This window comes from Vigna umbellata, chromosome 4, assembly GCF_029865625.1.
Source record: "Vigna umbellata cultivar VRB3 chromosome 4, Vumbellata_1.0, whole genome shotgun sequence".
NCBI classification, from domain to species: Eukaryota; Viridiplantae; Streptophyta; class Magnoliopsida; order Fabales; family Fabaceae; genus Vigna; species Vigna umbellata.
The window spans coordinates 11,424,219-11,435,013 of record NC_142168.1 but is presented as its reverse complement, the minus strand read 5'-3'; the positions used below and the strand labels follow the sequence as shown (position 1 = coordinate 11,435,013).

Below are 10,795 nucleotides of genomic sequence, written 5' to 3'. Positions count from 1 at the left end.
AGTGTTAGATACTAATAATACTTATCAACTAACCAAAAAAAATTAATTTTATTGCTCTAGTTATTCACATAATATATTCTTTTAAAACATACATAAACATACATGTAATGGTTAATCAAGATATAATATGGTCAGATTATCAATAGTAATGATTCATTAAATTTCTAATGCAAATTAAAGTTGAATTAGGTTGTTATTAGGTCAGCTAAATATAAAGGATCATTACAACTACTATAAAGACTCAATATAACTTCGAACACCATGCATACAATATATATTTTTAATCATCCGAAACGGTTATTTACTAACTTAAGTATTAGAGTAATGTTTTCTGCAAGTATCCTTTTACATATTTTGGATGAAGAGAACAAAATGTAGTCAAGCTTCCCAACAACTCGGCCTTAGTAGCTCATTTGATCCTGTGTAGTCATTTATAGTGTTCGGCCAAATCTACTACAATGCTACTCAACCATCTTCAATATTGAATTTGACCTTATGACCCCACGCCCCAAAACAGCTACATAATAGAAACCATGCCTATAGCTACGTTGGAGGCTATTATAATCATATGAAGCAAATAAAACCCACTCATCATATTTAAAAAAAAAAAAACGAATTTTGTCTTCAATGATTCAACAACTGACTCAATCTCCAGAGCACGAATATTATTAAGTGTGACATGGAATCCATACAATGTTGTCTGATATATAGAAACAAATCTAAGTCACGGATTATTTTTTAAAATATAGAGTTAAAATGTAGTCTCACCAATCCTGAATATATTTTTTTCAGAAACTGTTCTCAAACTAAAAAGAAACCAAAGAGATATATCAGATAAATGAATGAGAAAAGGTCATCAAAGCACTGTAACAGACATAATAAGAACCAAAAAACACTATAAAGAAAACAACATAAATAAACATGTAAACGAGGTGACATTGGGGTCTAACTTCATATCACATATGATTAACAACGAGAGATTATGAGCTTACAAGCAGTCGTCAATTTCACATGTTGAAGGTTGTTCGCCAATGTTTCAGAGGGCAACAGAGCATGCTCTTGTCGTAAGGTAGCTAAGGACCAGAGTCGTTGAGGAAGATCGTTCAAGTATTTACAGGCTTCAATGAGAAGATGTTGAAGATTTGGCATTGCACATTCGTCTAATCTCCAGCTTCTCACTTTCATTCCTCTCATCTCAAGCACTTGAAGTTGTGGGAACTCTCCTGCACCAAAACCTCAGAGCATTGCCTTCCTATTTTCAAAATTTGAAGGTTGGTAAGCCATCGTACAGTACTGAACAAAGAGAAGTCAGTGCCCACACGTATTTGTTTCCAGGTTATCTTGGTGAGATGATATGGAAAGTCATTTTTGTGAGGTGGAAGTTCTAGAAAGTCAATTATTTTTAGGCTATGGAGATTGCTTAGGTGTTGCAGGCTTGGTAACCTTACAGTTGGTAATTGTTCGTGGGAAGGACGATGAAATGGATAGTGCAAAACAAGCTTTCTCAATCTTGGAAATATGTCATCGATAAGCATGTCCCTGTTCAGCATGAACACCATTCGTCTGTCAAAAGCCCTTAACCAGAGTTTGAAGATTCACCTTTCTCTCTCTATCTCTGGTACCTCATCTCCCCCTCTCAAATAAACATGTCTCAGTCGCTTTAGCTTCCAAATTTCACTCGAGACAGTCTCTTTGTATCTTACATCTAGCGTTTCTAAATTCCTAAGGTTTCCTATTGAAGCTGGAATCTTTATATGGATCATCGTCTTAAAAGTATCATGTAGTGAATAATTCATTGATCCTTTGGATTTTGAGTATATCACACGAGCATTCTTGATACCCTTTGGAATTCCACGTGGGTACATAACTTCGGAAAAGAAGAACAAGGAACGAGTGTATGATCGACTAAATTTGTTTGTACAAATATTAGACCTTTCTTTACATTGCAAGGACAGTCTGCGAGCATTGCTCAAAGGTAGAGTATCGATGCTTACCTCAGTGCAAATCTTCAAAAACTTATGGGATTTGCTCTCTATTATGCAGAGATCACGGATATGAGAAATAGAGAAGATTGGGAGAGAATATCCCTTGTGTGTTGCATACACATAGGGTAATTTATTTATATTGTAAGATATGGGCCAATGCCCTTAATACATAATAGACTAAGCCCAAATAACAGAAACACACATCTTAACATCTAACACTCCCCCTCAAGCTGGAGCATATAAATCATATGTTCCAAGCTTGTTACAAAGATAATCAATTCTAGGTCCTCGTAAGGACTTAGTGAATATGTCTGCCAACTGGTTGCTTGAGTTAACAAACTCAGTCTTGATATCTCCGGATATGATTTTTTCTCGAATGAAATGACAATCAACTTCAATGTGTTTGGTTCTCTCATGGAAGACAGGGTTAGAGCTAATATGGAGAGCAGCTTGATTATCACATATAAGTATCATGTGAGTGACATCTCCAAATTTCAATTCACTAAGCAATTGTTTAAGCCACACAAGCTCGCAAGTAGCTGATGCCATAGCTTTATATTCTGCTTCTGCACTAGACCTTGCCACAACACTTTGCTTCTTACTTTTCCAAGATATCAGGTTGCTACCAATAGAGACACAATATCCAGAAGTAGACCTCCTATCAGAAGGGGAACCAGCCCAATCAGCATCTGAATAACAAACAATTTTTGTATCGTTGTTAGGGCCATATAGCAAACCTTTTCCAGGTGATCTTTTAATATACTTCAGTATGCGAACAACTGCATCCCAATGGTCTTCACATGGGGAGTTTAGAAATTGACTCACCACACTAACTGCGAAAGAAATGTCAGGACGCGTAACAGTAAGATAGTTTAATTTACCAACTAGTCTTCTGTACTGTTCAGGATCTGAGAAAGGCTCCCCCTGATTTGGTAGGAGTTTGATGTTAGGGTCCATAGGTGTCTCAACAGATTTACAGTTCATTAACCCTGTTTCCTCCAAGATGTCTAACGCATACTTCCTCTGAGATATGACAATACCATCATTGGATTGTGCTACTTCAATACCCAAAAAGTACCGGAGTTTGCCAAGATCTTTGGTTTGAAAATGATGACAAAGGTGTTGTTTCATCTGAGAGATGCCAAGATAGTCGCTTCCTGTGAGAACAATATCATCAACATACACTATTAAGTAGATACATCCAGCACTCGAGTGGCGATAGAACACTGAATGATCCGCTTCACTGCGAGACATACCAAATTGTTGAACAACACAACTGAATTTACCAAACCAAGCCCGAGGAGACTGTTTTAGGCCATATAAGGATTTGCGAAGACGACATACCAATCCAGATGACTCCCCCTGAGCAACAAAGCCAGGCGGTTGCTCCATATAAATTTCTTCATGCAAATCACCATTGAGGAAAGCATTTTTGACATCAAGTTGGTAAAGAGGCCATTGGCGAAGAGCGGCCATGGCAATGAAGAGGCGAACAGAGGTCATTTTTGCCACTGGAGAAAAAGTATCACCATAATCCAAACCAAAAATCTGTGTGTAGCCTTTGGCAACCAGTCGAGCTTTCAGACGATCAATCGTGCCATCAGGACCAACCTTGATAGCATACACCCACCTGCAACCAACAACAGACTTTCCAGATGGTAATTGGACCAGCTCCCAAGTTCCACTTTCCTGTAAAGCACTTAATTCATCCATCATAGCTTGACGCCAACCAGGATGAGTTAAGGCATCACTCACAGATTTGGGAATTGACACAGAAGAAATGGATGAGAGACAAGTATAAAAAGATGGAGATAATCTGTTGTAATTAAGAACAGTATAATGGGGTGAAGGGTTACGGGTAGAGCGTATACCTTTACGGAGGGCAATAGGCAAGTCAGACTCAGTTGCTGGAGCCGGAGGAGACACATGAGGCGGCACCGGAAGTGAGTCATGAGGGAGACGATTACGGCGACTATAAACCTGAAGGGGTGGAGGTGAAGGATGATCCTGTGGTGAAGGAGAGTCTAAAGAAGGAGAAGACAAAATGGGTGGAGCATCACCAGGAGGATCACATATAAGAGGAATATCAACAGTAACAGGGAGAGGTACAGAACTAGAAGATAGATGTGAAAAGTAAAAAGAAGACTCATCAAAAGTGACATCAGCAGAGATAAAATGACGATTGAGGGAAGGGGAAAAACACTTATAGCCCTTTTGTGACCGTGGAAATCCTAAGAAGACACATTTGTGAGACCTAGGAGATAACTTATCAAGACCAGGACTAAAATCATGAACAAAACATGTAGACCCAAAAACTCGAAGAGGTAATGGATGCAGAGGGTCTTGAGGAAATAAGATAGAATGAGGGATTTTGTTATCTAGGACGGAAGATGGCATGCGGTTGATAAGATAACATGCTGTGAGAACTGCATCACCCCAAAAGATCAGAATTTGCCATTGCTACAGGTCGAGGAGGACGTCCATGGAGAGCATAACATCTATCAATTTTGTGGCCTAACTTGCCACAATGGTCACATTTTGGACGTCCTTTACTTGGCTTGCGAGACCGACTTCGATCATCACGTTGAGCAGCCATAACAGAGGAATCATCAGTATGAGGGGATGTCTCAGTGACTGGTTTGCTCGGTATACGCAAAAGAGCAGAACAAGTAGAAGTAAAGTTGGGTATGACAGGAGAACCCAAAATCTGATCACGGACATGAGAAACATCATCAGAGAGTCCGTATAATGCCAACAACATGAAGAACTTTGATCGCTGTTCCAATTCTTCAGCAGGAGTGGAAGCAGGAGGTAATATATCATTAAAGTCATGAAGAAGGGCATGAATTTTACCCAAATATTCTGCCATAGGACCAGGATTGCGCGGACCAATAACAGTTAATAGGTCCTGACAAACACCATAAAGACGCTGAGTGTCATTGGTGTATAACAACTTCGCTTGTGCCCATACTTCTGAACATGTTTCATAGGATCGAAACATTTGTTTCAGTGAGGAGTGAATGGTGGACTTTATAACAATGCACAACTGAGCATCAATTTTCATCCAGCGGGAAGTGTCATCTATGGGAGCAGTAGTCACATTTTGAGTAAGATGATCTAAGTACCCTTGACTCTTCAACCAAAGTTTGATGTCGGACGCCCATGTTGCATAATTTGTGCCATCTAACTTGTCAATGGACAAGTGTACATTCACATAATTGGTATATATTGAAGGATCAGAAGATGAGCCACCAATAGAGGTGTTTGTAGACGAGGAAGACGCCATAGGGAAGGAGAAACCCTAAAAATTCAAAGTGCTCCGATTGACGCAACGACCACAGATCCAGAAAGAGGGCGAGGAGGCGATCACGGCGGTGCTGATCGGCGGCGGAAAGCTCCAGCGACGCGCCGGCACGCGCGGCGGCAGCGGCGGCAGCGGATACTCTTGCGGCGGCGCGTGGAGGCGCGTGGGAGGTCCGTTCGCCGCGATCTTCGTACGACGGTGGTCGCCCGGCCGAGACGATTCCGATGGTGTGGTCGCCGGTCGATTCTGGAACTCCGGCGACGGCGGCGGCGGCGGCAGCGGCGACAGCGACGGCGGCAGCGACAGCGGCAGTGAGGGGTGCCGGAGACCGTGGAGTTGACTGGAACTATTCCTGTGCTCTAGATACCATATGAGAAATAGAGAAGATTGGGAGAGAATATCCCTTGTGTGTTGCATACACATAGGGTAATTTATTTATATTGTAAGATATGGGCCAATGCCCTTAATACATAATAGACTAAGCCCAAATAACAGAAACACACATCTTAACATCTAACAACGGAAAAGATCATGAATCCGACATGTCTTGACACCACCGTCACTTCTCCTGGTTGCCACTTGCACCATGCTGCGATCCACCAGCTCATCCAAGTAGTAGTCACCAAAATCCTCCAGCTCTGCTGTACTCGGGGCTCCTGTTTCTGGTTGAAGCCTTCAGCTGTTCATAGCTGGATCAATTGCCTTGCACTGATCTCGTAGTCTTCCGAATAGATTCCAAAATACAGAAAGCATGGCTTTAATCTTGGAGGCAAGCTGTCATAGCTAAGCTTCAATATATGCATCACTTGAGTCATGTCTTCTGTGAGATGCTAACTCACTTCCTTCATCCTCTTCCACTCTCTTTCGGACTTCTCCTTCCTGGCAACAAGTCCTGCCAAAACAACTATGGCAAGTGGTAAACCCCCACAATTCTCAACAATGGATCTACCCAGAGGCTCTAGATTAGAAGGGCACTCCTCACCTCGAAACACTTTCTTCGAGAAGAGTTCCCAACTCTCGTGTTTATCGAGGAGGGGAAGGTAGTAGGGGGAAGTTGTTCCTGTATAGTGTGCCACCTCCTTGTCACGACTTGTTATTAGTATTCTGCTACCTGTTTGGTGATCTGGGAAAGCACCTTTGACCTTGTCCCATTGTTGGGTTTCCCATATGTCGTCAAGCACTACCAGGTACTTCTTTCCCTTCAACACTTCTGCTACCCTCTTCTTCAGTTCTTCCTCACTCAATTCTTCACCTCCATCCGTTGTTTTCTTGAACAAATCATTATATTCAGACGCAGACAGCAAACACTTCAGAAGGCTCAGGAAAAGCTCCCTAGGCCTATAATCATTGGACGGTTTTTGCACCAAACTAGCCATATACCCTCTTTATTACCAAAATGGGCAAATTTTGACCAAAGTGAAGTCGGGGGCCAAAAGGACTTCAATTGAAGAAGTCGTGCCCCTGACCAGGTTGAAGTCGTGCACCCTGTTCCATAATAAATGATTGAGAAAGAACTTACTTAAAAGAATTCAGGATTTTATGGTGCAAACACAGCATCATTAATTAAAGCGTGGAGGAACCTACTAAGAAGTTGTCTATGTCCACCTAATTAATACTCCATAAAAAGTCGTCCTAATTGACCGTTTGATATGAGTATGTGTGTGGCCAATCAATGCAGGGATAAGGAAGCAATTTCGTGGAAGAAAAGGTGCTACACATTTTGATATGCTCTTTCTCACGAAACATGGCAACGCGTATAAATGAAGAAAAAAGAGGACAGACTTAGCTGTGGAACAATGTTTCTGAAATGTTTTGGTGACACGAGTTCATCTCGGTGACAATATGCACATTTTGGAACTATGTTTCTCAGTTGTTTGGGTATGTCCTGTTGGAAGCCCACATCGAATACAGACTCATCTCTGAGACAGTTTTTAACAGTGATACAAGAGCTGTGCCATCAATTTTCTCTCGCCGATCTAAGAAAAGCCACCAATAACTTCGATCTAAACAGAGTAATAGGAAATGGAATGTTCAGTGAAGTATATAAAGGCTATCTACAGCATAATGGTGCTTCTGATTAAGCGGTCGCAATAAAGCGATTTAACGATCAAGGATGCGAAGCGTTTAACAAGGAAATAGAATTGTTATGCCAGCTTCGTCACCCCAGATGTGTGTCTCTCAGGATTCTGCAACCACGAAAATGAGAAGATTCTTGTATACGAGTACATGTCCAATGGGTCTCTAGATCAACACCTGCAAGATGCTGAACTATCATGGAAGAAGAGGCTACGGATATGTATAGGAGTAGCAAGTGGACTACACTACCTTCACACTGGAGCCAAGCGTTCCATCTTTCACTGTACACTCGGTCCTAGTAGCATCCTTTTGGATGACCACATGGAGCCAAAACTCTCTGGTTTTGGTGTTAGCGTGCAGGGATCACGCTTTAAGTCAAAGTAGAAACAAATCAATGTAGAGCATGCTATAGGTAATTTTTGTTTTGTTTTACGAGCAATGAATTTATTTTTGTGGGTTAAACTAAGCTAATAATTTTTCTTATAGGTTCTTGGATCTATATGGCCACAGAGTATGTCATGGATGGTACCATCACAGATAAATGGGATGTTTTCTCCTTTGGTTTGGTTCTACTGGTAGTGGTGTGCAGGAGGACGTATCATTTAATAACCCTCTCTGAGAAAGAACTTCTGGAGAATCCTGTTGAGGAGAAAATTGATCCTATTATCAAAGGAAAGATTGCACCAGATTGTTGGCAAGTGTTTGTAGATGTCATGGTGAATTGCTTGAAGTATGAAGCAGATGAGCGACCTACAATGGGTGAAATCGAGGTGCAACTTGAGCACGCTCTGTCGATGCAGGAACAAGCAGATATCACAAACTCCAACCGCGATTATATATTATTGTCCAAAACTATTATTCCCATGCAAGTGAAACAGAATGTGTTGTGAGAAGAGAAGTTCGTGAAATTTAATTTGGTGGCTACTTTGTTATATAGGTTTAGTGGTTAAAAGAAGAGATTATTTTAAGGTTACTCTTGTTTTTTCTCTTTTTTTAATACAATATGTTTTTTTTTCGCCAGAAAGAAGGATATTCTAGTTTTTCTTTTTTCTTTTAACAAAGTTACATTATTAATTATTGTCTCTTTCTTTCTTTTTCATTTTTTAATTTTAATTATTGTCTGTTTTATATTTTATTTATCCTTTATATTAGTTATATTACTATATATGATAGTCAAGAAATGTAAGAGACTAGGTCCACCAGAATAAAGTTAGAATAATATTTTTAGTAAAAAATAGTTACATTAAGCTGAAATTAGCTCAGAATTTAGATACTTATGTAGCTTCCAACATTTTTTATTTTAACAGAAGCTGTCACAATAATCGTGTGCTAGATACTAGTAAAGATAGAAACTCCTTGCATTTTCAGGCTATAAATTGTTCTCTCTGCATAACAATAACATAAACTCCTTGCATTTTCAGGCTATAAAGTGTTGGAGAATTTATATTTCACACAATCCAATCTCTTGTTCAGTTGACATCCCAACTATATATAAGGTCATTAGCCAGAACACTAAAAGACAAGCAGAAAAATTTTACTTCATTCCAGAAAAGTTCCTCAATCTTACGAAGGGTTCAAAATACAAGTAGGCCACAAGCCATGGAAGTGTAATATGCTCACTACATTCACAAGCATGGACATCGCAAACATAGACTTTAGTCTTTCGAGTGCGATATAAATTTGTATAGTCTTTCGAGTGTTTGATCCGACAAGCTCTTTAACTAAGAGCAATTACAAATCCTTGGATTCATTAATGGTGTAAATTAGGTTCTTAAGTCGTTTATCAATGACTTGAAGATCTTCTCATAACTCGGCTGACAGACATTGTCTCTTCATTTCTGTCGATTGATTTGTCACGGTCTCCATTCGAGTTATGTACTCGACTACTCGTTTTCTCTCTTTTATCTTCAAAGTTTTCAAACTCGCTTATGAGAGTTTGAAGTTGGACTTGCTTAATATGGTCATCCCTCTGTATGTCTTCTCCAAGATATCACACACTTCTCTTGAAGATGTAGCTTTTGCTATCTTCTCAAAGCCGAACTTGTCCACAACTATGTACAATATGTACAAATCCAATTTGTCCTTTCCTCGCATTTTCTCATAGAAATATGGGCAATCGTCTGTTCTTCATCTTCCGCCAATTCTTGGTACTCATTCTAAACAACATTCCACACGTTTTGATATCCAATAAGAGTCTTTATCTACAGACTTCAGTTATCATAGTTGACTTTCTTCGTCAACTACGACATGAACATATCGTTTACAAGATTAGCTATCTCACTATCTCTTCCTCAAACACTCAAGCAAACTTGCTCTCTATTTTTTCACTCAGTTACTCAGGAACAAATACCAATTTGTTGGGAAATAATGTCAGATACGTATAATCTAAATTGTAACTTTGTGTATTTTCTTTGAATTCTATAGGCTATTATATTGTTGTGAACACTAATTAAATAATATTGACCAACACTAACCGAATAATACTAATTGAGTATATTATACAAAAAAACTAAACAACTACCAAACAACAAAAACTAGAAACGGAATTGCAAATAAACCTTGATATTTAATTTTATCCTAACAGACCCACTGTTAGGCTACGAGGTTGGCCTGCTTGTTTTTTTTTTTTGTCATTTAATATCATATGTAAATGGGCTGGAATTTTTTATTTTTTACATGAAAACAAGCTAACGTCAAACTGGCAGGCTTATTTCAAGCTGAAAGGGTTGAAACGAGTTGTTTTCTAATTGTTTTAAGGTTTAATATATTATTTGGTCTCTAGTTTTGAACATTTTATTCAAAGTTGTCTTATCTTTTAAAAAAATTTAGTAATATATCTCGTTAAAAACAATTCAAAATGGTCATTTTGGTTTAGGACGTTAAAAACATAACGGTGTAATTATCTTGTGACGACGAAAACTGAATGATGTGTACAGTTTTTGATTGTATAGCAAGTGAGGTCAATAACATTGGCAAGGTATGTGAAAATGTTAAAAAATTGAAGTTATTAAATAAAGAAAAGGGTTAGAATTTGTGCAAAGAATTTTAATCTGTCGGGCCCTTTTTACCGTCACTAACTATATCACCAGGTGAATCTACCTAATTTTTCTACGGCCATATTGGGTTGGATGAATTTCTCTATAAACATTTCTAGAAATAAAAGTCTTTGAACTTTTCCAACTGCTTATTCTCATTTTGACTAAGTCAGACTTTCATATGCAGGTCCCAGTCTTTGAACTAGAGCAAACAATATCTGAAATGAATGCTTGGTGAGAAATGAACACAGCCTTGTTAAAAACTTTAGGGGATCTTATTTTGGCGAGCCAACCCTAATATTCTTCTTGTCAGGCCTCGAAAAAAAAAAAAAAAAAAAAAAAAAAAAAAAAAAAAAACGAGCGTTCGGTGGAGTCTACGTGGCGAGCGCAGAACG

At 39.1% G+C, this 10,795-nt stretch overlaps 1 protein-coding gene and 2 pseudogenes across 2 annotated transcripts in view; 1 reads left to right on the top strand and 2 right to left on the bottom strand.

The window, feature by feature from the left end:
- LOC148199227 (importin beta-like SAD2) overlaps positions 1-10,795 on the bottom strand; it is a 66,910-nt gene that overhangs the window by 31,690 nt on the left and 24,425 nt on the right. The window lies entirely within an intron of this gene.
- On the bottom strand, positions 808-6,665 carry LOC124830543 (putative late blight resistance protein homolog R1B-16; annotated as a pseudogene).
- On the top strand, positions 7,149-8,324 carry LOC124830542 (receptor-like protein kinase FERONIA; annotated as a pseudogene).